We start from the raw sequence: 5,795 nt of genomic DNA, 5'->3' as shown, positions 1-5,795 counted from the left end.
AAATAAATGGAGCAAGGCAGCACCCAACTATGAGTTACAACCAGTTACTAAATCTGAAAGGATGCTTACTTACTCAACTTTGACTAGATGGTTCCGCCCCAGGCGCCTGATGGACCCTGAAAGGTTCCTGATGGCGCTTGGGACTTTTCCTGAATCCCTTGCTCACAACTCGTCCGAAGCCCTAGTGGAAGCCTGGGATAGGGTCAGAGGTGGGTTCCTACCAGTTCGCACTTATTTGGTAGAACCGGTTCATCAAATCTACCAAACCGGTTAGAAGAGGTTCCACCAGTGGACCGGGAAAGCAGGCCACACCTACAGAAGAAGTTCCAAATTTTACAGAAACTGCCTCTCCGGTTAACCCTTATTACATTGTAAGAGCTAAGGTGAAGCGCCCACCCAGTCACATGACCACCGAGCCCCACCTACCCAGATGGTCATTAGGGCAGAGAACCGGTTGTTAAATTATTTGAATCCCACCACTGCCTTGGATAAGTTGCAGACTAAGAAGCATGGGGGGGGGGGCATTTGCATCATAGTTAACCATTTTGCAGGGATAATTTCAACAAACGGCCAATCCCTGTAGCAAAATCTGAAAGACATAAAAATCCCGCTCATGTTTAAGCAGATGCTTAATTTAAACTTAATAGCAATAGCAGTTAGACTTATATACTGCTTCGTAGGGCTTTCAGCCCTCTCTAAGCGGTTTACAGAGTCAGCATATCTCCCCCACAGTCTGGGTCCTCATTTTACCCACCTTGGAAGGATGGAAGGCTGAGTCAACCCTGAGCCGGTGAGATTAGAACCGCTGAACTGCAGATAACAGTCAGCTGAAGTGGCCTGCAGTACTGCACCCTAACCACTGCACCACCTCGGCTCTGTAAACTTAAGTGTGGACTGCATGACTCACACTGGCTCCTGGATTCGTAACCATACGAGACCAATTGAGGCTTTAAGGCCCTATAATTTACAGTAGGGCAGATTTGATTTCCTAACCCAAACGTAGCTCCTTGGTAGCAAGTAGGGGGCTGGCGGGACAAAGGCTCCTGCTCCCTGAAGCCAGGAGAAAGCGAGGCCTGTGATCAGTCAAACCAGACTTGCACGACCAATGGCTATTCCTGTCCTCCAACTAATTACCTAAATGGATGCAGGCTGTTGAGAGACAGTCACTATTCCCTAATAGAATTTGCCCTCAAGTGCAATTTAATTTTCTCGGAGGTTGTTTTCCACCACCCCCCTCCTTCTTTCTCTTCCACTGACCCACACACAGAATCACTTTTCCCACTCTGCACCGTGGAGATCACAGCACCTTCCCTGCATGGAGACTTGACAACCCTTTGACTCTTCCTCTTTCACACTTTGGGGCTTCTTCATACCTTTTAAGTCCTAGTCTCTCCTGTAGTATTTTAATCTGCTCCTTCATAATTTCAGTCGAAAACAAGCCCGTGGGGGGGGAGGGAGAGGGGGGAATTAAACGCCCCGCAGCGGGTCCTCTGGGCTACAAACAAATTTCACTTCTCAAGGTTAGGCTATTATCCTCTACGTCTCTTGAAAGACCTACCTTCCTTTTATCCCCTGGTAAGTACAGCCATTCTTATTTATGTACCGCTAATTCTGGACATCTGAAAGTTTTCTTGGGTGCAAGTGAGGAGCATCAAGTTTAGAAGGAAATACTGGGATGTTCTTGTACTGAAACTAGTCGCTTGATGGAGCCGGCGTAGGGAAATGTCCTGATGGTTTGGGGCCCATATTTCTATCAGCAAGTGATTGTAGTTTTCTTGCAAAGAAAAAACGTATCAAGAAAAAGATGACAAAAATGCCTGTATCAGTGATGAGACATTTCTCTTCCTGTATCAAGATCAAAGGGAAGCAGCTTCAGATGTGGGGACTTTTTCTGTTGTGGTTGGGACTGGACATAGTTTGCAGCTTACTGAGATGTAATTTTTAAGATGCATTTTTTTTTCATAATAGGTAGGATTCAACATTTTCTGTGCCTCTGCCTTGCTATAGCTTAATTTGCACATGTTCCTTGTTAGGATGCTTTTCTTCCAGGTTTTCAAATGGGATGGTGGTGCTTAGTTTATATGTTATTAGTATTTATATTTGATATCGTTTCCATTTGATAAAGTCGCCAACTGAAATAAAGTCCGCAAACTGAAAATAGAATAAAAGCCCTTTGCCCTGAAACAATATAATGCAATCCATCGTTTTACTGAAGGACTTTCAAGAAATAGGTCCCTGGTTTCTCTTGAAGCAAAAAGAAGCCTCTTTAAATAAACCAGAATGATTCCATCAGCTGCCAAATCTTCCTACCAATTTCTCTGAAATTATTTCTCAGTGCTGACATGAGGTGTGCTGCAGCCTTTTTAGATGAGAGAGAATTAATGGCCGCTGGCCAGGGAGGAAAAGAAATCTATGGGCAACACTAATAATCAAGCACACTAATGAATTTTAGACTAATTATGCTAAGTAATCCCATGCCCGCACGCCAGCCATGTGAAGAGGTGAAGACTGAGAGATGATGACACCCAGGGAATTTCGTGGCTTAACGGGAATTTAGATCAGGGATTTGTTCTTCTGTATCCAACACTCTACCTGTTTCCCCAAGTCGGGTCTCAATCTAAATGGCACCAGGCTTTTTCCTCAAATTATAATCTCAGTAGGCTTTAATTAATAAGAGGGTAAAGGTAGAGCATGAGTGGTTTTATATGTATGTATGTATGTATGTATGTATGTATGTATGTATGTATATATATATATGTTTTATTTGTGCTGATAAATAAATAAAGGGAGACTAGTATAGATCTATTTCAAGCTATTTAGCTCTCATCAGCTAGCCATACCCTTACTGGGATTCGAACCTGTGCTGTATTGCATCTTCGAATCCCAGTAAGGGTATGGCTAGCTGATGAGAGCTAAATAGCTTGAAATAGATCTATACTAGTCTCCCTTTATTTATTTATCAGCACAAATAAAACACAAATATAACAAAGGCAACAGTAAAAATATTGGGTTTCTGTCATGATGGACTCTTGTGACGAGCCGATTGACAGATGATGGAAGCAGTTAGCTTCCTCCCATAATTGGGGCTTACCAGGGGTTGTGACACTAAATAATAAACATATATATATATATATATATATATATATATATATATATATATATATATATATATATATATATATATATATATATATATATATAGAGAGAGAGAGAGAGAGAGAGAGAGAGATAGATAGATAGATAGATAGATAGATAGATAGATAGATAGATAGATAGATAGATAGATATGGTTCAGATGTGCTTCTTTTCTTAAGGATTGGATATTCTCCTCTATAGAATATCTCTGATATATCTTTGAGACCCAGTTTGATCTAGTGCATATGGTACATTGCTAGAAAGCAGAAGGCCGTTAGTTCAAATTTAACCTTAGTCACAAATCCAGGTGGATAACCTTGGGCCAGTCACTCTCTCTGAGCCCAATCCACCTCACTGGCTGGTGGTTGTGGGGGGGAAATAGGAAGAGGAAGATACTGTATGTTGGATATGTTTGCTGCCTTGAGTGATCTGTAAAAATAATAAAGATGTGGATGCAAATTAAATAAATAGAATGGAGACTAACCTTAGTAAATTTCTCAGTGACGCACACAGCGATGTGCTCTAATCAAGGTGACAGATCTTTACTATCTTGACTATGAATAATATGACAGCTTCACATCTTGATGTCTTTAAAAGAAAACAAGTTTATTCTCTGATTTGCATTAAATCTTCAATTAAGGTTTTGCACAGATAGATTAATTGCAGCAAAAGAAGGAGGGATTTCAGAAAAGGGGCCATATAGAATCCAAAATCTTAACTTTTGAAAGCACTTTTACAGCATGTCATTTCCCAGTTGTTAAGCTCTACTGTTTTTTTAACATGGTTATTTATGCTTTAAACAGTACTCAGTTTTTGAGAGTTTTGAATGGAAAGTAAAAATAGCTTTTTCAAATAATGAATGAATGTATGAATGAGGAAATGTTGTCTCTTGGGAAAAAAATAGCCAAAGTAAAACATTCAGAGAGAAAATATCGATGTTGGGGTATAAATGAAGAGAGATATTTAAATTCACAAAATATTTGCTCAAGATTTTTACTGTGATTGTTTTCAAAGAAAAGAAAATGATTGTGATGTCTTTAGTTAATACAATAAACTGGTTTTAACTATACAAGAATTCATAGTTTATGTGAAGGTTAATTCTTTTCTTACAAGTGTATCATGATAACACATTTTAGAATGAAGCATAAGGAGCACAAAATGATGTGGTTCGGGCATATGTCTTTAAAATATTTTTCTTGATCAGGAGTTTTTTAAAAAAATAGGCTTTATATTTTGCCTTTTGGGTTGTGTAGCCACCAACCTTGCTGGCAAATTGTGCTAGCCAGGATTGGGATACAAACTAGAAGTGACGTGATTTTGAAGTAGAAATTGCAAGTTAAATAACAGAAAACAGTTATCCCAACCAGGGTTGGCACCTGCTATGAAATTGCTTTTTCCTGTGTGGTTCATTTGTGTATTGTCCTACGTACAGTATTCCTGCAGAAGGATTTTATTTCTCTTTTGCTCTTTTCTGAACTGTTTTCCTTTGATAAGAAAACAAACCAAAAACCCAGAAAAGCTTAACTTACAGTGTCATCTGGCCCTTCCCTAAAACTGTCTTGGGAGGCATGGGTTTAATGTAATTCCTAATGTAAGAATTGTGTTGCTCCAATTGATCAGGGTTTCTTCTACCTCAGAATGCTGATAACATCAAAATTAGCAGTGCTTGTGGGCGCGGTGCACTTTTCAAAGTACTTGGGATCCAGAAGAGTATTGCTTCTGAACATGGAGGGTCAGTGCTTACCTAATATTCATTGATAGATTTATCCCCTGGAAACTGATTTAATCTAGTGACTTGTTAAACCTGAGGTCTGCCTGGAAAGGTAAAAGGTTAGGATCTGTTCTGCTTCTGAAAAGCAACATTGAAAGACAGATGAATTAGCAGGTTTTCTCCTATGAGGAACAACTCTTCCCACAGTAGACTTAAAATATTCTCAGCTCGCCAGCTAATTAGATTTCTAGAACAGCTATGCAACCACAAGGGAGAATCTTAGGAATGACTATAAAAGTGTATCTTTTGAATTTGTACCTATACACACATACACAGATCTTATTTCCTTGACACCTGCACAGGCAAATTAACCAAACTGGAGGGCGAATGTTCTACTTTCAGATACTTCTCTGGTGGTTGGGGACAGAGAGACAGTATAGATACCATGCTGTACCTTCTCTGCGTGACCCGACAAAAGCGCAAACGTCATAAGCACGCCGACAATACCGTGGCGCTAAAACCGCGATGTCAAAAGCGCGCCAACAACAGCGCGCCGACAACAGCGCGCCGACAGAAGCGCGATTTAATTTAAGGTAAGATTTACATTTAGGTTTAGGGTTAGGTTTAGGGTTAGGTTTACGGTTAGGTTTAGGGTTAGGTTTAGGTTTAGGTTTAGGTTTAGGGTTAGGGTTAGGGTTAGGGTTAGGGTTAGGGTTAGGGTTAGCTTTAGGGTTAGCTTTAGGGTTAGCTTTAGGGTTAGCTTTAGGGTTAGCTTTAGGGTTACAGCGCGCTTCTGTCGGCGCGCTTTTGTCGGTGCGCTTTAAGGCTAATTAGTTGCTCATTCGTCGCGCGGTTTTGTCACCGCGCTTTAGACACCGCGGTTTAGTCAGGCGCGCTTTTGTTGTGCGCGCATTTGTGGTGGAACCCCTTCTCTGTTAGTTCAGAGATG

This window comes from Thamnophis elegans, chromosome 11, assembly GCF_009769535.1.
Source record: "Thamnophis elegans isolate rThaEle1 chromosome 11, rThaEle1.pri, whole genome shotgun sequence".
Taxonomy (NCBI): domain Eukaryota; kingdom Metazoa; phylum Chordata; class Lepidosauria; order Squamata; family Colubridae; genus Thamnophis; species Thamnophis elegans.
This window is presented reverse-complemented; position numbering follows the sequence as displayed.